This window comes from Nycticebus coucang, chromosome 15 (assembly GCF_027406575.1).
Source record: "Nycticebus coucang isolate mNycCou1 chromosome 15, mNycCou1.pri, whole genome shotgun sequence".
Lineage (NCBI taxonomy): Eukaryota > Metazoa > Chordata > Mammalia > Primates > Lorisidae > Nycticebus > Nycticebus coucang.
In genome coordinates, this window is record NC_069794.1 from 53,064,523 (window position 1) to 53,089,264 (window position 24,742).

Here is a 24,742-nt window from a genome sequence, read left to right on the forward strand (position 1 = left end):
AGAAGATGAAATGTTTGGGACTGTCTCTAACAAAGGATGTGAAAGATCTCTATAAAGAGAACTATGAAACTTTAAGAAAAGAAATAGCTGAAGATGTTAACAAATGGAAAAACATGCCATGCTCATGGCTTGGAAGAATCAACATTGTTAAAATGTCTATACTACGTAAAGCAATATGTAATTTTAATGCAATTCCTATTAAAGCTCCATTGCCACATTATAAAGATCTTGAAAAAATAATACTTTATTTTATATGGAATCAGAAAAACAACTCATATAGCCAAAAAATTACTCAGAAATAAAAACAAAGCCGGAGGAAACATGCTACCAGACCTGAGACTGTACTATAAATCAGTAGTGATCAAAACCACATGGTACTGGCACAAAAACAGAGAAGTAGATGTCTGGAACAGAATAGAGAACCAAGAGTTGAATCCAGCTACTTACCGTTATTTGATCTTTGACAAGCCAATTAAAAACATTCAGTGGGGAAAAGATTCCCTATTCAGCAAATGGTGCTGGGTGAACTGGCTGGCGATCTGTAAAAGACTGAAACTGGACCCACACCTTTCACCATTAACTAAGATAGACTCTCACTGGATAAAAGATTTAAACTTAAGACATGAAACTATAAAAATACTTGAAGAAAGTGCAGGGAAAACTCTTGAAGGAATCAGCCTGGGTGAATATTTTATGAGGAGGACTCCCCAGGCAATTGAAGCAGTATCAAAAATACACTACTGGGACCTGATCAAACTTAAAAGCTTCTGCACAGCCAAGAACATAGTAAGTAAAGCAAGCAGACAGCCCTCATAATGGGAGAAAATATTTGCAGGTTATACCTCTGATAAGGGTCTAATAACCAGAATCCACAGAGAACTCAAACATATTAGCAAGAAAAGAACATGTGACCCCATCTCAGGGTGGGCAAGAGACTTGAAGAGAAACTTCTGTAAAGAAGACAGACACACAATCTACAAACACATGAAAAAAAGCTCATTATCCTTAATCATCAGAGAAATGCAAATCAAAACTACTTTGAGATATCACCTAACTCCAGTAGTCCACATAAGAAAATCCCAAAACCAGAGATGTTGGCATGGATGTGGAGAAAAGGGCACACTTCTACACTGCTGGTGGGAATGCACACTAATACATTCCTTCTGGAAGGATGTTTGGAGAATACGAGAATACTTAGAGACCTTAAAATAGACCTGCCGTTTGATCCTATAATTCCTTTACTAGGTTTATACCCAGAAGAGCAAAAGTCACAATATAACAAAGACATCTGTACCAGAATGTTCATTGCAGCCCAATTCATAATTGCTAAGTCATGGAAGAAGCCCAAGTGCCCATCGACTCACGAATGGACTAGCAAATTGTGATACATGTATACCATGGAATATTATGGAGCCTTAAAGAAAGATGGAGACTTTATCTCTTTCATGTTAACATGAATGTAGCTGGAATATATTCTTCTTAGCAAAGTATCTCAGGAGTGGAAGAAAAAGTACTCAATATACTCTGCTCTACTGTGAAGCTAAATTATAGCTTTCACATGAAGGGTATAACCCAACTATAGCACAAGAAGCTTTCCCATGAAGGCTATAACCCAACTATAGCATATGGAAAGGACCAAGGAAGGGGAAGGGAGGGGGGAGGTTTTGGTGGAGACAGGGTAATGGAGTTGATCCACATCTACGGTGCATCTTAGAATGGGTACAGGTGAAAGTTACTAAATGCAGAATACAAATGCCTACATACAGTAACTAAGAAAATGCCATGAAGGCTACGTTGAACAGTTTGATGAGAATATTTCAGATTGTATATGAAACCCGCACATTGTACCCCTTGATTGCACTAATGTACACAGCTATGATTTAACAATAAAAATAAATTAATTAAAAAAAAAAAAAACCTTCATCTGTTACTGTACTTCCTTAGAAGTTGGCAAAAGGAAGCACCTCGGAAGATGGCCGACTGGTAGCAACCCTTGGCAGAGGTTCCTATGCTCAGCCGGTAGTGGTGTTGACCCTCGATTTGGGCTATGTCTGGTGAGACAGGGTGCAGAATCCCCAGTTCTGACAGCACCCACAGCAGGAGAGTGGTTGCCTCGTGTGAACTAAGTTCAGCAGACAGGGCTGATCCCCAGCCCCTGCTAGGTCTGTTGAAAAGTTTTATTTGAGAAGTCTATGGTCACCCTGATGCATCTGCCTCTATAGGTCAATTGGCACTTACTCCTGGCAGCTTGTGGAATGTTCTTTTTCATTCTGACTTTGGATAGGTTCTTGACAATGTGTTTTGAAGAAGCTCTATTTGAGTTGAGATGACTTGGGGTCCTATATCCCTCTGAAAAGAGTGTGTCAGAATCTTAGTTGATATTTGGGAAATTTTCATTTACGATATCCTCTAGCGGGGCTTCCATTCCTCTGCAGCATTATTCCCCTTCTGGGATACCTTTATATAATATGTTTGAATGCTTCATGAAGTCCCATAATTCTCTCAGTGAATGTTCTGCTCTTTCTCTCTTTTTTTCTGTCTGTTTATCTGCTTTAGTTAGCTCAAGACCTTTATTCTCTACCTCTGAGATTCTTTCTTTGGCATTGTCTAATCTGTTATTGATACTTTCTACTGCATCTTTAAGTTCCCTGATGGACTTCTTCAGTTACTTAAGCTCTGCTCCATCCTTTCTATATTCTTCATATTGTTCATCTCTTATTTGATTCTGTTTTTAGATTTCCTTTGGTTATTTTCCAGTTTCTCAGCAATTTTCTTCATTGTGTTTACCATCCATATTTTAAATTACCCTTCTGTCATCTCTAGCCTTTCTTTATAGGGTGGAATCCTCTGCAGTAGCTACCTCATGATCCCTTTTGGTGGTGGGGGAGGGGATTGCTCTGTTCTGATTTTTTATGTTGCCAGAATGTTTCTGCTGTTTCTTACTCAAGAGGGTTTTCTTTGTCTCTATTTCCTTGCCTTACTTTTTCCTTTCACTTCCTCTTGCTCTGTAAGTTATCATGCCTCTGACCTAAGGTGCTGAAGTGTCACATGGTAAAGGATGCTTCTCCACTACTTTTTTCTTCCTCTTGAGTTTTTGCAGCCTCCCACTGCCTCCTTGTGTCCCTGAAAAGATATTTCTGGACAAAGCCCACAAGCTAGAGGTTCCTGGAATCTTCTCTCCCCAATCTCACCACACCTGGCTGCAAGGAAGCTGCCTCTAGTCCTCCACCTTGCTCTGTCCCCTCTGAAACATTAGCTTTTTGATTTTTTTTTTTTTTGTAGAGACAGAGTCTCACTTTATGGCCCTCAGTAGAGTGTCGTGGCCTCACACAGCTCACAGCAACCTCCAACTCCTGGGCTTCAGTGATTCTCTTGCCTCAGCCTCCCGTGTAGCTGGGACTACAGGCGCCCGCCACAACGCCCGGCTAACATTAGCTTTTTGAAAATATGATTTACTGTGATAAAAATTTTATCTGCTATAATCACTATTTTTGTTAATTGCAAAATATTGGGGGGGTACAAAAGCTTTTGTTACATAGATGCCTTTTATAATGCTAAGGTCAGGGCTTTCAGTGTACTAATCACAATAGTCATCATTATACATAATAGGTAGGTTTGTGGCCCTCTTTTCATCTTCCTTCCTCTCTTTTTGATTCCCAATTACCTTTACATCTCTTTGTACCCACAAGTACCCATTGATTAGCTCCCAGTTGGTAGAGAGTACATTTGATGTTTGTTTTTATATTCCTGAGATATCTCACTTAGGATAATAATCTCCAGTTCCACCCAAGTTAACTACAAAAGACTTTATTCTTTTATATGGCTTAGTAGTATTCCATGGTATGTATCTATGTGTATATATGAATATATACCATATTTTCTTTATCCACTCACAAATTGATGGGCACATAGGTTGATTCCACATCATTATAGCTGTGTGAATTGTTCTGGAATAAATGTTTAAGTGCAGGTATCTTTTTGACAAAATGACCTATTTTCCTTAGGGTAGATACCTAGTAATGGGATTGCTAGGTTGAAAGGAAACTCTACATTTATGTTTGTAAGGAATCTCTATTCATTCTGTTCTCCATAGAAGTTGTACTAATTTGTAGTCCCACCAACAGTGCACGTTTATTTCTCTCTGTGTGCACACTGGCATCTATTTTATCTTGACTTTCTAATTTGTCCATTCTGACTGGGGTAAGGTGATATCTCATTGTAATTTTTATTTGAATTCCTGATGATTAGGGCTGTTGAGTATTTCTTCATGTGTTCGTTGTCTGTCTTTGGAAAAACTTCTGTTTATATCTTTTCCCCACTACTTAATGGGATTGTTTGTGTTTTTCCAAGTGATTTGTTTGATTCTTTGTAGATTCTTGTTATTAGGCTATTGTCAGATGTATAAGATGCACATATTTTCTCCTGTTCTGTAGGTTGTCTATTCACTCTATTAGTCATTTCTTTATTCATTTTCTGCTTTGATTATCTGTCAAGATCTGTCAGTAAGGCTTTTTGATCACTTTGCTTAGATCTAGTAGGATTTACCTTATGAATCTGGGGCCTCCTATATTAGAAGCATATGTATTTAGTATTTTTATGTCTTCTTGTTGATTTGCTCTTTTGATCATTATACAATGATCATCTTTGTGTTTTATTTTTTATACTACTGTTGATTTAAAGTCTATTTTATCTGATATGAAAACGGCTGCACCTGTTCTCTTTTGGTTTCCATTTGTGTAAGATAATTGTTTTAAGTTGCTTCACCTTGAATCTGTCTGAGTCCTTGTGGGTTAGATGTGTTTCCTAGAAACAGCAGATACATACATTATGTTTTTTCATACATGAAGCTAGTCTATTTCTTTTACATGGGACATTCAGAACATTCATGTTGAGTGTTAGTATTGATATGTGGAATGATATTCTGTTCATCATGATTGTGATATATTACTGTTTCATTATCCCTCCTTTGCTATTGGTTTCTAAGAGCTGTCAGTTTTAACTTAGGTGTTTTTACACCAGTGGGTATCTGTTATGCTGTTCCATGAATATAATGGAGCAGTTCTGAGTATTTCCTATAATTCAGGTCTAGTAATGACAAATTCTATTACTGTTAGCTCATATCAAAATGTCTTTATTTTTCCATCACTTACAAAACTTAATATTGTAGGACACAAAGTTTTTGACTGGAAGTTATTCTGTTTGAGAAGAGTGGCTTATAAGGCCTTAGCTGAGAAAGTTTGTGTCTGCTTGATGTATTTTCCTCTGTAGGTTGTCTGTTTTATCTTTTATCTTGCTGCTTGTAGAATTACTCTTTCTTTTTGACTTTGGCCAAGTTGAAGACTGTAGGCCTGAGAGATGTCCTCTTTGCTATAAATCTTCCCAGTTTTGAATGACCATCTTGTATATCTGTATTTCTGGTGATACCAGGGATATTTTTCTCAATAATTTCCTAAAATGGGTTTCCATGCTTTTTAGTTTTTTCTTCCTTCTCTGTCACTGATATCTATAATTTTTTTTTTTTTTGTGTGTGTGTGTGTGTTTTTGGCCGGGGCTGGGTTTGAACCCGCCACCTACGGCATATGGGATCAGCGCTCTACTCCTTGAGCCACAGGCGCCACCCAATATCTATAACTTTTATAATAGCTCACATCTCACAGGCTCATATTACTCTGAGTCATCATTCATTCTTCATTTTGTCTTTTGCATCTTTGAATGAGTAGGTTAGTTTAAGAGCCTTATTTCAAGTTTTGAAATTATTTCAGCTGCTTTATGTAGCCTGCTCTTGAAGCCTTCTGTTATATTTTGAAATTTCCTAATGATTCTTTAATTTCCTTAAATTCTATTAAATCTTTTCTTATAAAGCCTAACTCTTTAGCAACTTTTTAATAAATATCCTGCAATATTTTTGGTGGTTCTTTTTGTTGGTTTTGAACTTTCTCTTTAATTCAACTCATTTCATTTTCCATCCATTTCTAATTTCTCTTTCTGACATTTCAATGATTTTCTTTTGGTTGTGGTACATTACTATAGATCCATTTTGTTTCCTTCCTGGATTGAACTGTTTTGTTTTTTCATGTTGCTAGAGTTCTTTTGCTTGTTTCTTCTCATCTGAATCCTATTCTCTGATCTCGGGGGAATAGATTTTCAGGGCACCTATTTTCCTTTGTTGGGAACTCTCCTACTTAGTGAGAAGGAGGAGAAGTTCCTAGATGGTGCTTCTGTGTCCTCCTCTAGAAGATTAACATGACAGAGGAGGGGTAAGCAGACTATGAGACTGTAATGCAACTCTTCTGTTGAGTCCCTTCCCTCATGATTGTCATGGTTTAAGCCACTGCTACATGATCTTTGCACAGGGTAGTGCATAGTTTCCCAGGCTTCTGTTGGAAGCCCAAGTTGGGAGCTGGATGAGATCTTCTCCACAGATGCTAATATTGCAAACAATTGCTCTGCCATGTTTTCCCCATGGAGGTGACAATGGCAGCTATTTGAGGCTATCTAGGTAGTGGTCATGGGTGTGGGTTATGATGATTTTCTCAGTGGACACCCATGGATGGTGGTGGGTCAGACTTGGTTGGTCCTTAGTGGAGCATTGGACAAAGGGGAGGGGGGTTCCTCCCAGGCAAGCAGCCTGTGGGAGACTTCAGCACAGGGCCATGAGGCTCCATTCCAGTGGGAAGCTTTGTCACCAGATTTGAGTGCCAAGTGACAGTGGTTAAGCTCATAGACAGAGTCATGGGACCCTGTAGCAGTAGAGAAGCCTCAGATGCAGAGCCCAGAGCCTAAGGATGGCAGTGAAGTCTCAGAGGAAGAGCCTTAAAATCCACAGGAATCACTGAAGTTTTGAGGGCAGAACACTGGCATCTAACAGGACTCCTGGCCATTGAGGCTGGAGCCACAGCAGCTATGGACCCATAGGGTTTGGAGTCTAGAGGCCCAGGAGAAGTACTGGAATCTCTAGGGTAGAGTTATTTGTCTAGAAGCTACAGTGAAGTTGACCCTGGGATCCCCACAGTAGCACTAAAGACTCTGGGCTAGAGCTGAGGCCTGTAAGCACAGCAGGAGCCTTGGAGACAGAGCCACAGCCCAGAGGTAAGGCAAAAACTGTATAGGAAATACTATCAATATTTATTAATAATAGTAATAATTATTATTTCAAGCAAATATTAAGCATTTGGCATTTTAAATGTACTAAATAATTTTATCTCTGTGAAAGACATATCAGTTTGGTGCTATTTATAGCCCCATACATGAGATAACAGAGGCAAGAAAAGTTTTATATATTACTGAAGGTTGTAGATCAAACAGGTAGTGATGCCAGGAATTCAAGTTTGAGCAATTTGATTACCATTTCTGAGTTCTTCTAGCCGATAATAACTAAGGTTATTGTGTTAAAATTCTGGATGCCTATATTTGTCCAAGTCATTAAAGAGAAACATAAGAATTAAAATATATAGCATGATTACTGAGGCTAATTTTTTATGTGTGTATCTTTTCTGTGATGTACTTCCAAACAATTTAGGAAACACAAATTTTTTCATAAGTTCAACTGGAAGCCTGGATAATTTATTTACATACTGTTTGTAACCACCTAATTTATCAAAACATTTCTGAATTAGAGCAAAAGGAAACAGCTTTTTACACCCTTCACTGCAAATTAAATCATGAAAATATTGGCTAAATCTGTAGAGATTAATAATTTGAGGGCCACATTTAGTGAACATTTAGGGTAAATAACTATGAAGTATGAATTTATAATTTGCAAATATGTGATTTTAAGAGATGAAAATTATAAAGTGAGATTTCAAATCATAAGTAGATAAAATAGTTCAATTTCAAACAGAATAGCAAAAGCCAACTGCCAAATTACATTAACCATTAATAGTAACTGCAAGTTCTCCATGGTACTCCCAGAGTAATGTTGTGAATTAAGTTTTTCCCTTCTGTGAAATGGCATATCCCTCTTAGTGAATCTAAATCATCTAACTTTGTGATCATAACAATGCTATGTTTTAAAATACATGCATAATGTTCCCATTTGCATGGAGATCATGTTAAATTTCAACAATTATTTAGTTTAATGTGTATAGATGACTAACTTCCTTGATGTTATTTCATGGATAATGTTTACATTTCTTAAATGTGTTGTGTAAGCAATTCTTTTACAGTTATGTTATGTAAATATTCAACAATGTGGTACTATCTAATTCCTTGAATAAGAATATTAGCAAATGAAAATAAAAAATTGTAACTTAAGAAACAGTCAACTTAATTGAGGTAAAAATCACAAGAGTTTTTAAATATATGGCATTGGGGAACAATGCTTATATATGTTTGTATGATTTAAAAGCAGTTGATCAAAGTTAAACAAAATTCTTTACCACAGAAATACTCCTTGCTTGTATATAATTTATCAATTAAATTTTAAATCTAACAGAGGTATACAGAACACTTTATCTCAAACTTTTTTTAATGTTCTACTTTTTAGTGTATTTATCTTTGTAAGTGGTTACTGACCTGAAAAAAATTGAAAATTCAGAATAAAATAAAGCAATTTATTTCTTTTCATGAACTAGATTGGACTTTATAAGCTGTAAATCTTGAAAGGAAAGCACCTAAATGATCATATAATCAAATCTTCTTGTTTAATCCCAGAGGTCATTGAGAATCAGATACAATAACAATTTCCCTAAGTCACATACATAGTATTACCAAAGCTCCAAGTAATTTTCTAACTTGAGCTGCTATATTCTATATTTAACATATTGATGTTTTTTTTGTTTGTTTGTTTTTTTGAGACAGAGTCTCACTATGTCACCCTTGGTAGAGTGCTGAAGTGTCACAGCTCACAGCAACCTCAAACTCTTGGGCTGAAGTGATTGTCTCGCCTCAGCCTCCCAAGTAGCTGTGACTACAAGGCACCTGCCACAATGCCTGGCTATTTTTTGTTGTTGCTATTATTGCTGTTATTTTTGTAGTTTTCATTGTTGTTTAGCAGGCCAGGGTGGGGTTTGAATCTGCTAGCCCCGGTGTATGTGGCCGATGCCTTAAGCACTGAGCCATATTAATGTTTTGATATTAAAATTTTCTTGTATTGATCAGGTATATTAATATTCCAGTCCTACTTCAATCAAAAGTTCTCAGATGATAGGAATTGGGTTCTTCACTTCCTTTACATTCCTGTTGGGATTGAGCTCATCCCAGGCACAGAATAAGTACCAATATCTTGCTCATTGATAATTGAATGCATGTAAGAAAAAGCCAAGCCAAGTGAAGAAATTTCAGGGAATTCAGCTGCAGGAGGAGCAACCCCAGGAGGAACAACACCTTCTCTTCTCAGCAGAAGTGGGCTGAGCACAGGAAGACTCCTATGAAGCCCCTCCACCCACCTGAACCTGCCTGCCTGTAACAGGGGGCTTCAGGGGGACATAATGTGTCACGTGTTATGCTCTGTCTTGTTTAGTTTCAACTTTATTTCTAAGAGGCACACTGCCCTTGCCAATATTTGAAATGTGTTCTTAGCCATTCATCTGCCAAAGCACTCCAGGTACTGACTCAGAGATTTCTGATAGCTGAATGGGGCTGTGTGTTATTCCAGTCACACAAGAGCCATCTCATTGAAAGAGGAGTGAATGAATGCCAAGTTGTATCTGTTGTAATATCCTTTATTGATCAGTTAGACTGTGTACTACAGGTGAAAATGCTATATAACTTATTTGAAGAGGAAATACTTTGCATTGTTATTATTTATTTGTCTTTTCAATCTGTGCAATCTTTAATTTTCTCACTTGCATTTGCCATAGTCTTTGAAGACTTTATCACCTTCATTCACAATTCAGATAAGTGCAAGTTGGTAAAATACATAAAAGATGAGCTTATTTTTATTTTATTCACATTTTTATTGTGTGTGCATTTATGTCTTTTGTTTGTTCTGAATTATCATTTCAGTAGCTGAAGGTCCCTAGGCTTCAATAGCCCGTGGGTGCAAATAAAATCAACTTGATTAGATATCACTATCTCATAAGCCCCCACCTGTGGGATAAAAGCATCTTAGATTCATATTTATGTTTCCTTTTCTGTTTGCAATGTCCATGTGCCTTTTAGGATATGGCTTATCTGATGTCTTTTATAAACCTGGTTGCTTCTTACACTGCCTACTTCTGCTTTTCCCTCCAGGTTCTCACTTGATGTTTGCTATGCTTGAGCTGTGCTGCCACTGTCAGCCAGCCTGCCCAGAGCTCTCCTGTAGCCTTCAGATGGGCTGTCTCTATAGTTCTGTCTAGCACTCTCAGTCAAACCTGAGGTGGGACGGCAGCTGATGCTACTACCTTTGCCATTAGCACTCACTCAACACAGGCCATTATTTGTTGCCTATTGCTTCTGCAACCTCTCAAGTGGATGATGCTCTACCACGAGGTTATGACCAAGGTTCTCCTTGGCCAAACCCTTGTCTGGTTCCTTTGAGTTCTCTTTTCAACTAGAACTCATTCTTGGGCTTCCATTTCCATAGTGAGAATCATGCTAACTCAGTTTAGAGAGAATCAATCCTCTTACCCCGAAAATGCCCTCAAATTCCTCACCCCATACCATATATGGGTGATATCTGATCACCTTGGCCTACTTGTAACAAGAATGCTGTTAGGTCAGTTTAGCAGGAATTCATGTAGACTTGATGTCTTCTCTTAGCAATTTGGTGTCCACTGACTCCTTCACTCTGCTCTTTGGCTATTAATCCCCTTTTTATCTTTTTTGTATTTGGAATTGCACTCAGTCTCTCTCCCCTGTTGTGATATTATTGACACCTATCACAATTTAACTAGTAGCGTCAGAATTTTTTTTTAAACAATTATACTCTTTGGAAAATAAAAACAATTATACACTTTGGTAGGTTTACTTTGGTGGTAAAGTCATATATTTTTAAACAAATACCTTTTCTGCAGAGTGCATCACAGTGAAAGTCAAGGCAGACCCAGAAAGTGACACACAAAGCTCAGTGATCCATGGATGAATACTAATTTTCCTGATAGAAGTCATTTAATAATCACATTCATAGTTGGAATTTATCAATACATTTCTTTACTATTGGCCCTAGGCATCCATAAGTTACCAGAAATATTTTTTCTTCTATTTTACATGACTTTTTTTTTTCTTTTCTTTAGAGACAAGAGTCTAATTTTGTTGCCCTTTGTAGAGTGCGGTGTGTCATAGCTCCCAGCAACCTCCAGGTCTTGGGCTTAAATGATTCCCTTGCCTCAGCCTCCCAAGCAGCTGGGACTACAGGCGCCCACCACAACACCTGGCTATTTTTTGTTGCCGTTTGGCTGGGTCAGGTTTGAACCCACCACCCTGGGTATAAGGGGCTGGCGCCCTACTCATTCAGCCACAGGCGCTGCCCTACATGACTCTTTAAAATTCTAATTTAGAGAAGACAATGAGCTATATCTGTATTGAGTCCTGAACAGTGAATGTATACACAAAAAAACACACATATCTGATTCCAGAAGGACTAAAGCACTATTGTACATATATATTTGAATATATGCATGTATATATTCGTGTATAACTTGCATATGCTTATGTGTATATGGTATGAGAAGGGACACAGAGAAAGGGCCCTCAGGGGATGGGAGGAAAACCTGGCCTGGGGAACCAGAAAGCCTGGAAGGCCCCGTAGGATCCTTCACCACTCAACAGTTCTCCACCTCCACCCCCCACCCCCGAAAAAGAATGCGGTCACGAGGTAACCCAGGTAATCAATGACCAATAGAAAAGGGCAATTGTGTCTGGCGTGCAAGGACACCAATGACAGACTTACAACCTGCTTCAAACTGACAAGAAGCGGCGTTTGTACCTCCGCACTGCCCTTGTGCACGTCTTTCACCTCTGCCCCTTCACGAGAGGGACCCACTTCCAACCCTCTTTAGAAGGGCTCTGAACTTTCCCTTTGTTCCTGAAATTTGTCTTTGTCACACTGAAACTCGTGCAGGTTCCTTTTACTTTCCATTCATGCTGCTTGCCCTGCTCCAGTTTTATTTTCAGGTTTTACCCACCTTTGCTTTCGATTTCTGCCTCCGTTGAACTTTCTAGCGCAGCCAAGTTCATCAAACCAGGTCAACAAGGCTCCAGAAGCCTGAACCCCCGAACCCCGACAGGGCAGTCACGTCTTCTTTTAGAATCAGTGTTACAGTTACTTACGGAATGTGGTGTTTACTTGCTTTACAGTATTCAGTGTTATTTCTGGAAAGGCCTTACAAATAAACATTATTCAAGACAGTAAAGCATTTAAAATGACATTAAGGTAGAATCAGGTATTTTGGAAGTCAGAATAGAGCAGGAAAGCAGCAGGAAGTGAACAACGGGCTGCACAGCAGGAAATTTATGCCAGTGAAGAAGCAATTCACACCTGTTAACTGCTGTGAATAGATGAGACTCAACGCCAAGCTTCCATCTAAATACAATGGTGGTTGTTTTTTTTTTTTTTTTTAATTTGACATCTTAAGCTTTTTTTTTTTTTTTTCCAAAAATAGTTACTGAATTAAATGATTCAGTCTGTGGAATAATATAGAATAATGCCTAAACAAGGATGCTGTGGTAAGATGGAATGCAAAGACATTGAATAGTGAACACAATGTATCATTATGAAGATATTAGGAGAAATAAGGGGAGAAATAATGAGCAAATTAGCTTAGAAAATAAAAAAAGTGCAGACCCAGTAGTTTACTGGTTATAGGTCATTATATTGAAATATAGGAGATATTCTTTTGCCTTCTTGTATTGAAATATGATCATACTGAGTTAATGGTTAGATAAAACTTACTCAGTCCTCAAGATTCAGAGAGGTACATAGTTAAAAATAAGACTCTCCATTAATATTTAACAAGGGAAAGAAAATTCTACAACTCTATGAGAGAAAAATAATTTGTCCTAATGATACTTTATCTTCAAGATTGAATGAAACTTTATTACTAATAACTGTATAGACAAACTAAAGGAAAAGGAATAGAAAGCTTCAAATTCTGAGTGTTATCTATCTTATATAACTTTCTCATTTGGCTACTTTCATTTGACTAGTTTGCTCTGAAGTACTGTTGAGTCAACATCCTTCCATAGATGTGTAGAACTGAGAATTGTCATTGTTCACAGAGACCAAAAACTTAATAAAAATAATTAGAATGGAGTGTGGAAACATAATAGGTAACATCAAGAATTCAAAAACATACTTAACTAGGCTCATAGGCTTTCTGAACAGTATATATTTGGCATTATTTTGTTTTTATTATTTATGAAACAAACTATATTAGACAACAATGTTTCAGGCATAGCCCTGACAGAGTCTCATTTCTGACAAAGGAGAAAAATGGCAATTACAAGGGAATAAGAGAAGATTAGAGTCATGAGAAACTGTTTCTTTTTTGACTAGGCCTATTTAAGGCCCCAAATATGTTAATTCTTCTTCTCTTTGTTCAAAACTATCCAGGATTTATAATAGCAGTCCCCAACCTTTTTTGGCACCAGGATTAGGGATCAGTTTCATGGATGATAATTTTTCCATGCTCCAAAAGGGTTGGGGAGATCAGAATGATTCAAGGGCATAACAATTATCGTACACTTTGTTTCTATTATTATTCCTTTCTAATATATATTAAAATAATTATGCAACTCACTGTAATGCAGAATCAGTGGGAGCCCTGAGCTTTTTCTCTTGCAACAAGGGAATCTCAGTATTAGCATTACTGCTGCAGCTCCATCTGACATCATCAGGCATTAGATTCTCATAAAGAGAGTGCAACCTAGATCCCTTACATGGGCAGTTTACAGTAGGGTTCACGGTGGTGTGAGAATATAATGCTACAGCTTATCTGACAGGAGGTGAGCTCAGGAAGTGATGTGAGCAATGAGGAGTGGCTGTAAATACAGGTGAAGCTTTTCTCATTGGTCCAAGACTCACCTCCTGCTGTGTGGCGCAGTTCTGACCAGGCCATGGGCGAGGCCAGTACTGGTCGGCAGCCTGGGCACTGGGGGCCACAAGTCTAGAAGAACCAAATTCCTATATCATAGTTTTCTAGAGATTATTTTCATCATTTCATAAACTGATCTTGCTTTCAGATATCCAAAAATGTTTGAACTCTTGACAAAGTCTTAAAGGACAACATGAGCAGACACCGATATCTTATTTTATCTACACAAATTTCTCCTTAGCATTTCCCTCCCACTATTGCTCTTGCCCACTGTGCCTACATCTATTCTGTGTCCCTCCTACCCTTCAAGTTGAACTGTGAGTTTGGACATTTTCATTCTAAAATGATTAATCTCTCAAAGAAAAAAACATTTCAATGTTTAAAGTGGACATCTATTCCTATGAACTCCAAATATGAAAATGTTGAATAATTTTAGACAGCCATTAATATTATTACTGCAATAAAGAAAAAACAAGTACTGTGAAGATACATCTCGTGACCTTCAAACTTTGCGATAAAATCAAGGATATTTTACTCTAAAGCTTTAAAGTCTTTAAAGCTTTAAATACTTTAAAGTATTTTCAAGCTTGTATGTGGAATTTCTTTATGTGCAGACTAACTTTGATTTCCTTAAATGCTAAGAAAAATGTAATAAATATTTAGGGTAACAAATCATTCTGGTTTTCTTGCGACAGAGAGTCTCTAGAATTGGGAACTTTCAGTGGTAAGATAGGAAAGGACTGCACAAATTGGAGCAAAGTGTTCACTACACAAAGATGTCGTACAGAAATAGTAAAAGTGGTTGCACATTGGGGATAGTAGGTCACGTGAAATGAGCACATGTTTAGCATCAGTAGTCCTGCTAAAATGGAGACCTTACAGAAAAAGCAGTTTCTACTCCCATATTCCAATGGCCCTAAAATATGCATATACTGTTAGATAATTGCCCCAGAAAAGCCCCTCCTACTTTCTACAGACAAAGATTAACTATGGCCTGCCCCTAACACCTCTTCCGGCCAGGGCAGTAACTCCTATTGGCTGTTCTACCCTCCCATCACCATTGTAAGACTTCCCCTAACTGAACCTATATAACTCTCTCTCACACATGTGCTCTCTCTCTCCTCTCTCTCTGTCTCTCTTGGCCTCCATCTCTCCCCCCTTTCCTCTCTCTCTCTTTTGTCCCCTTTCTCTCTTTCTTTCCTCACTCCTCCTTGGTGTTATCCTGCAACATCCCCCCCTCACCAATAAAGACCTTTCCTACAAGACTTGGTGGTCTATGAGATCTCTGCTGGTCAAGTGCCCCCCCCCCTTCATCTGGTGTCAGAAGCGGATGTAATTAGGGAACGCTCCCAAGGGTAGCTTCCATCTCTTCCATGGGATATTAGGTCCCGGGAGCTCCCTATCCTCCTTTCTCACTCCCGGCGCTCACCACCACATTGGCTTGTGTCCATTCGCCAAAGCACTCTAACCAACACCCACCACCGCCCCATCCAGACTTGATAAGTACCCCTATGGAAGTAAATTTTCCCTAATTGTGGGCTGGGTTGCTTACATTCCTGGCGATTCACCCGTTTCTGGAGGCTTGAGTTCCCTATTTCCCTTGACCTTGCTTGGCTTAGTGCAGAGCTTCCACGCCTTCGCAGGAAAATTCCTGGCGCCAGGTCTCAAGCTCTCCGTGGCCTCAAGGGCCTGACACTGCTCTAGTGTATGGTGATGACCAGCCTAGACTGTGTTCTCATTTTCTCAGCCAGCAACAAAGTAACAAAGACGTTTGTTCTTTGTCCTGGTCCTCGAGTTGATTCTATTCATGCTTTATTTCTGCCACGAATCGCCATGAGTGTAAGCCATTCTAGCTCACCTAACTCCCCCTGGGGTGCTCCTTATGATGCCACCTGGTAGAATTAAGAAACTCTGTACTCAGGTTTAACCACTTTATTTAATTTTTCTTTAATTCAAAACTTATATAATTATTGTAAGCGCCTTGGCAAATGGAGCGAGGTCCTCTATGTTCAGAACTTCTTATATCTTAAAACCAAGCCCAATTTATGTTCAGATAATTCCAAAACTCTCATAACAAAGGACTCTCCTACTCTATCTCCCTAAATCAAACCTATTTGACCCAGTAAATAAACCTCCGCTATGCAGACGAATGGCCACCGATTCCTAGTAATTTTTGTTCTGCCAGCCATATTTGATTCCTCCCTCAACCACACAGTTGCCTCCACCCTCTGTCGCTCCTACTTCCCTGTCAACCAATCTGAGCTCATCTCCTAACTCCTCCCCCCAACTAGCACTCAGTTCTTCCGTATGGTCTCTCAGTCCACTTCCGACTGCTCCAAGAAACTCTTCCAGACTTCTTTATTCCTTTCTCCCTTCAGCTCCATATAATAATCCTACAGTACCACCGTATAACAATGTATTACTATGTCCTATCAACTTACCTAGCATAATGTTTTTATTATTTTAACCAATACCCTAACCTCTGACGAGTGCAAATGAGTATGGGAGAGGGCAAAAGAGGCAACAAATCAATTTCATATATCAAACAATAAGCATCCTACAGGTGACACTACAGTCCCTAACTCCCAACCAAATTAGAATTATAATAATAATACTAAGAAAAATAAAAACATTTTTATTACCTACAGTCTTTGCGGACTTAAAGCTTCCACCAAAAGATTATCAATTATAATAAATTACAGGAAATCATACAAGAGAAGTCTAAAAATCCTTCAGCTTGGGCGGCACCTATGGCTCACTGAGCAGGGCGCCGGCCCCATATACCGAGGGTGGCGGGTTCAAACCCAGCCCCGGCCAAACTGCAACAAAAAAATAGCCGGGCACTGTGGTGGGAGCCTGTAGTCCCAGCTACTCGGGAGGCTGAGGCAGGAGAATCGCCTAAGCCCAGGAGTTGCAGGTTGCTGTGAGCTGTGTGACGCCACGGCACTCTACCAAGGGCAATAAAGTGAAACTCTGTCTCTACAAAAAAAAAAAAAAAAAATCTTTCAGCTTTCCTCCAATGCCTTACCGAGGCTTTTATTAAATATACTAACTTAAATCCTGAAATAATAGATGGGAAAAATATTCTCATAACTTATTCCTTCAACCAAAGTTACCCCGACATCAAACTTAAGCTAAAGCACTTGGCGCAGGGATCCCTGACACCCAGACTGTAATTTTAAACACAACCTTAAAATTTACACAGGACGAGATGATATTTTCTGAAGGGAAAATAAAAAATCTCAAACCCAAAATTATCAAATGCTAGCTCAAAACATTACAATATCTCTAAGGCCATCATTCCTAACCTACCTAAGTAATCAGGGGCAAATGACAGCTTCATGACTCAACCACCTGAATCATTCTACAAATGCGATGGAGAAGGCCACTGGGTAATACGTTGCCCAATCCCAAACCTCCACCATGGCCATTCCCTCTCTGCAAAAAAAAAGGGTCACTGGAAGGCTGGCTGCCCCTTGGCTCAGAGAGGACATGGGGCCAGCCAACCTATAGCACCTATAAGCAGACTTGAGAGTTGCCTCTTCTGAAGACTAAAGGGACCCTGCCTTCTCTCACCCAACAAAGATTACCTCTATGGAGCCAAGAGTAACCCTGATGGTGGCAGGTAGGTTCATTGCCTTTCCATTAAACACAGAAACTAGCATCTCAGTTCTTAAAGAGTTCAGTGGTCCTACCTCCCTGTCACCCACCTCTATTGTCGGAGTAAAGGTTTTTTCCCACTGTCTACATGAAACTCCTTTTTTACACTGCATCATTGGCAATTTCTCATTTATACATTCCTTTTTAATGTTACCTTCCTATCCAGTTCCCCTACTGGAACGTGACATACTTTCCAAATTAAGTACCACCCTAACTTTTAATCTTAAATTGATAAATGCTGACCCATCTCCCTCTGCCTCACTCTGCCTCATCCTTTCCCAAGCTATAAAAGACTTGTCGCCCTAGCCCATTCCACCAGAGCAAGTAAATCCTAAAATTTAAGATACTAAAACCCCATCAATTGCCTCCTACTCTCCAATTCTTATTAAACTAAAAAACCCCTCTATTTTTCCTTCTCAACATCAATATCTACTTCCCAATCTAATCTCCTGGAACTCCCACCTATTATACAAAATCTCCAAAAGTAAGTTAAACTTCTTCTCAACTTACTTAAACTATACTCCCCCAGGGATTTCATAGAAGCCCCCACCTATTTGGCCAAACCTTAGCACGAGACCCTCAATCCTATAATCCCTCTCCTTCAACCTGAATTCAGTATATTGATAACCTCCTACTCTACAACCCCACCTTACATGACTCTAAGCAAAACACCTGTTCCTTCCTTAATTTCCTTGCAAATAGGAGATATCAAATCTCTCCCTCAAAAGTTCAATTATTCCAACAGAAAGTCACATACCTTAATATCCTTTTATCCCCAAACTTCAAAACTATTACCATAGACAAAAAAGTCTTCTTCACAACTTTCCTCTACCCACCACAAAACAAGAACTCCTCTCCTTTTTAGGATTAGCTGGATACCTCACAGCATGGATTCCCAACTTTTTTCTCCTAACTACTCCTTTATATAATACTACTCAAAATAACCCTAATAAGCCTCTCCTAACCTCCATTTCCACTTCTTTTAACCTCTACAGTGTGCTTCCTAATCTTTCTCACCACTTTCTCCTATATATTACAAAAAACCATATATTTTCTCTCAACATACTTAAACATCAACTAGGCCCCCCTTTACTCCAACTACTTATCTTTCAAAACAGATCACACTGTTCAAAGTTAAACCCCTTATTTCAAGACATTGGCAGTCACAATTACTCTAATATAAGAATCCAAGAAACTCATTTTTAATTCCCTTACTACTGTCTTATCCCCTCATTCTCTATCTGATCTTTTAACATATAAAAATCTTCAAACCCTACCACCATACCGCATTCTTAACCTTCAAACCTCTCTTATCTAACCCATCATTATCTTTTAACACATATCCACACTAAATCCTACATCCCTCTTACTTACTCCCTCTGACTCGTCACCCACTCACAATTACCTTCAAACACTAGACACTCTTCTCCCTTACCTCTCCAACATACAAGAAAGACCTCTTCACTCTCACTTTATTATCAAACTACTAAAAGCTTCTAAATTACCTAAGACTATAAGCATTGTTCATTACCATTCACATCAATCTAACCACTCACCTATATCAAAGGGTAATAACCGAGCCAACCGTACAGTATGTATGGCTACTCTCCAACAATCATCTCCTAACACCTCCATATTTCTACTCCTATTACTACTACAATAGAAAAAACAAATCAACCTCCCACTCATAACCTCCTCATCTATCTCCACAAATTATTTCACCCCAACTCTCAAACTTTACTACAATTTTTTAAAACTTTCTTTCCTTTCTCACAAATAGATTCAGAATTTCTGAATCAACTTACATCATCCTATGAAATCTACCAGTGCTCTAACCCATAAGCAAAGTCTCGCCTCCCACACTTTCCAACTCACCAGGCTAGGAGACTTTTTCCTGGAACAGACTAACAACTTGATTTCACACACATACCTAAAATCAAACATTATAAATACCTCTTAGTATTAATAAATACCTTCTCAGATTAAATTAAAGCCTATCCTACTATAAACAAAAGGACTACCACTGTTGCTTCTATCATACTCCAAGACATTATTCCCCACTTTGAAATCCCCTATTCTTTAAAGTCCAACAATGAACCTAAATTCACCTCCACTGTTTCTCAAACCTTAACTAAAGCCTTAGGTATCCCCTGACATTTCCATATTCCTTTCAATCCTCAATCTTCAGAGAAACTTGAAAGGTCTAACAGATCGCTAAATCTATATTAACCAAACTTTCCCTTAGACTTCACTTAGACTGAATTACTCTTCTACCCCTGGCACTTCTACACCTACATTCTCTTCCAAAAAAAAAAAAAACAAAAACCTCCAACCTCTCTCCTTTTGAATTAATGTTTGGTAGACCCATTCTGCCTCCAAGACTTACACCATCAGATAGCCCATTATCTTCCTCCATCTTATCCTTTCTTCTTCAGTATATCTGATCCCTTTTATAGAAACAAACAGACACACTTCTTCCTATTCCAATACCTTCATTACCCACCTCCTTTCACCCAGAAGATCGAGTTCTAGTACCTAATCGTCCCAAAAAACCACTTAAGCCAAAATGGCAAGGACCTCATGGAATAATTTTATCAACACCCACAGCAGTAAAATTAGCCTCATTTCCTAGATAATTTCATATATCTTGCACTAAGCCTTTCCTTAATCCAAATATTATTTACTACAGGTCAAAAGACGACACCTAAAAATCTTCCCTCATACTTGGATCAAGAAACAGGCCCCCCAAAGCTTAAACTCACTTAGATTCCAGAGGTCCAGGAAACTGAAATTTATCCTCCACCTGAAGTCCCAATGCTCTAAAAAATACAAATACAAAAAATTTCAATCATGACTTCCCTTAACACTCACCAATAGACATCTTCATAGTAATAATACTTATACTCCTAATATTACTCTTTAAGATTAATCCAATCATAATTACTCCACCATAATAATCACAAAAACAAAATACTCTCTATCCCTTTACCCCATATTCATAAAGTATTCTCTTATCTTCCTAAAATGCCTCTCATAATTTTCTTATTCCTAATAACCTCTCCTAATACTTAATAGGTCTCAATTACAAAACCCTCAACTTCTTTCACTTTCTGGCCACTGAGAAAAAACATGAAAATTACACATCAATTCGTGGTCTAACACCTGAAAATCATATTGCAACTCTATTAACAAAACATTAATTAAATAATCAAATCATTCTAATATATTATTTAATGTCACCTTATGTAAATTATTTAAAGGTGATTCATATACCTTAGTCTCTTTTGTTATCTAAATTACACCCTCCAAATATATGCTTGCAGTACTCAAAATCCTAACTCAAAATGTAGAAAAGGATGTGCCTATTGGTACTGTGAATCCATAGCCCCCTGGAAGGTCACTGATTCCTATATACAACTGTCAACAACTACTTTTTCATGCCCTTGGCCATACTTTTACGAACTCACCATAACAGTACTAAAACAAAAATTTATCCCCTCTCCTTTAACAGATATTATCAAAATCATTAAAACTCATTCTCAAATTTTAAAAGAAGAAATTAGCCAAAATCAAATCTAAAATTTCAATCTCTCCACCCTCACACCTGAACTAAATCTTAATCTAACCTATAATTCCATTTTAGGGACATAGTCTCTTTTAAAACATCGCCCTAAATATAAACTGGGCTACTGAATTAGATTAAATCTTCAAGGTCTCTTACACACTAAACTTCAAATGGTCCCAGTCATAATTCCTAACATTTTATCTCTCAACCTTTCAGACCCCACATCTCTTAATTTAACAACTTACACACATGAAACTAAACCTTTTATACCCTCATTCAATCAATTCATCCAGTCATACCCTCTTTACTTCAACTTTACCGGCACCACTCCCCTCTTGGGCCTAAACTCATCAAAGTGCTCTAATATAGTCACTTTTCCTTTCAAACCAAAAAAGAAGTTACACAGAAAGTGCCATCCTTCCTTCCAGTTTCTCTGCAGGAAAAAATTATACCCAATTCACCCATCCACATTCAGAATCTCTGTTCCGTAGTTATGTTACTACCTAATTTTAAAATTATTACAGAAAATAAATCCATTCTATTGCCTCCTCTTTCTCTCTATCCAACAATGCATATGAAACAGGCTGCCCAAGTTACCATACTTCCCTTACTGGCAGCGGTGGGAATCACGACTAACATAGACACAGGAACAGCTAACATTTTCTACTCAATAACACATTTTATTCAAACTCAACTCTCAAACTTATCTCAACAGGTACTCAGTATTCCAAACCTACAACAAGAGAAACTGTTCGTAAATGGATTACGCTATTCCGAACCACAAGATTTTCCTAAACAACCACTGCTAAAAGAACAGTCTGAAAGAAAAAACTTACATCCTCCCAACAAAAAAAATCATAATCATCCTCTAGTTGGCCAATTGAAACTATGAGCCCCTCTCAGCTGGAAGAAACTACAGAAGAGAGAACTCTACATCCCCTATCCCAAGGCCAACCCCCATTTTTAATAAATCAAGAAGGGAGGAATGTTAGATAATTGCCCCAGAAAAGCCCCTCCTACTTTCTACATACAAAGATTAACTATGGCCTGCCCCTGACACCTCTTCTGGCCAGGGCAGTAACTCCTTATTGGCTAGTCTACCTTCCCATCACCATTCTAAGGCGTCCCCTAACCGAACCTATATAACTCCCTCGCACATGTGCTCTCTCTCTCTCTCCTCTCTCTCTGTTTCTCTTGGTCTCCATCTCTCCCCCCTTTCCTCTCTCTCTCTCTTTTTCTCCCGTCTCTCTTTCTTTTCTCACTCCTCCTTGGTGTTCTCCTGCAACATCTCCCCCTCACCAATAAAGACCTTTAGTACAAGCCTTGGTGGTCTATGAGATCTCTGCTGGTCAAGTACCCCCCTTTTCATATACAGTTCTATAATTTTTAAAATTAGTTTATTTGATCAATGTTAGTAAATTTGGAATGACTGTAAAGACTACTGGAAAAATTTAGTAGCAGCTTTGCAAACCATGGGTAACTTACAGTGTATGAGGTGAAAAATAACTGATAATGACACTTCTTGGCATATCAACAAGTTATTTGTGTTTAATTAATAATAATTTTATGGTGCCAGTGATAGCATTGTGGTAAAGGGTGGGTCTCTTGTTAGATTGTATATATTTAAATTGGCTTTACCACTCAAAACCTTAGTTCCATATTTTTTTACATTTGGATGTCAATAGTAACTACTTTATAGAGTTTTTCCTAGTTTCAAATGAATGATGCCTAAACATAGGTAAAAAAGAGACTGGCATAGAGAAAACTGAAGACCGTGGTAATGGTGGTGGTGTTTGTCATAAAAAGTGTCAACTGGCTGCTTTCGACTATTGCTTTAATAAAGAATTGAAAATGCTTGTATGACAATAGGTGGACCAGAAAAAAAATTGAAATGTAGATTGGAGGCTAACTGAAGTACACTTGAATATAATAAAGGAAAATGCATATAAAAAAATAAAGACAATCAAATGATAATCTGACTCTGGCCAATGAAGAATTAGAACAAAGTATGTCTAGCTAAATGTGACAGATTTATATGTGCAATGTGTGTAGATGTGTACTTCACATCTTCCATAATCCAAAGTGAAACAACAGAAAAGGAAGAAAAAGTAGCTAGAAGACCAGTGAAGGCAGGCAAAGTGGATAGACCTTAATAGAATTGCAAAGGATAAATAGTGACTTTAAAAAGTAAATAATGAGATTTGCCTTTCCTCATTATTCTAATCTGAAAGGTTAAAACAAGATGATAGAACCCCATTCATAACACAGAAACCCAGAATGACTTGGAAATTTCAGGCAACATTTCTTTTTAAGATGAGATTATAAGGAGGATCTGAAAAAGGAAAATATTTTAACTCTCTAATGAACACTTGCACAATCAGTTTCCTCAGCCTGTACATTCAGGATACTGTGTTTAACGCAGCATAGTAGACGATGAAGAGATCACCATCTCAAGAAGATTAAAAGAAATTTACTTAGACTCTGGACCAGAGAATTTCCAAAAACCAAATAATTACATAAAGAGACCTCTACTTTTTGTTTACCGTTGATTCTTAGAACACTCCCTGCCATCCTGTCACAAATGCACAAACTGCTAAAAATAGAAGCATTTTTGTGTGTGTTAACTCATATTAGGTATAGACACTGAAGAGGGGTCTCTCAATGAAACACTCCACTGCAGGGCCCACCAGTGGAGCTGCCTAACTTTGACCATAGAGATTTCAACGAAGAGCAACACAAATTTTAAAAGAACAATTCTGTACAGGAACGACACATACCAAAGCAAACTAAACGAAAAAACAAAAAATGAATCAAAAGAGATAAGACAAAGGAAAAGCAGCCTTTAGAAAGAAAACAAATCAAAATCTTATGAGAGAAGTTTTACTTCTGCATGTGATGTTGCGAAGTGTGAAAGTACATTGTTCTAGCTCTATAAACAAAAAAAGAAAAGTCAAGCAATTCACAAAATCGTAACTTTTCCTGAGCCCATCTGAGAGCTGAGATTGTAAGACAACTGAGTGAAATAAATTTTGAGGAGCAACAAGCCTCTCAGGGAGAGCAAAAAGTATTTCTCCTTTGCCAGAGCATGGGACTAAGTGGTTTAAGAAGTGATCTCCATTAAAAGGGGGTAAAAGGAAGTAAGGAGAAGTTAGAAGTTAGTTACAGTTCTAACAAATTTCTTTATTCTCTCTCTCTCTTGTTTAATCCTAGACCAAGTCTAGTTCTATCACCTGGACTATAGTGCAGTGGGGTGGCATCATCATAGAGCAACCTCAGACTAAACTGCTGTTCTCAAGTGATCCTTCAGCTTTCCTCTTAAAGTTCTAGGATTACAGGGGTGAGCCACTACACCCGCTGATAGCAAATTTCTAAAGGATTACTGTGGGCCAGTGTGATCATGAGCAGGAGAGACAGAGTTCCCCAACAGTGAGGGCATTTATCTAAAGGTGATTAGTTACGTCTTGGGACGATCAAAACCCATTTTCCCAGACCTTTTTCTACTAACAAGCAAAAGCATTAAAGTGAAAGGGCAGAGACTGAACGTCTCCACAGTCTAAAGTAG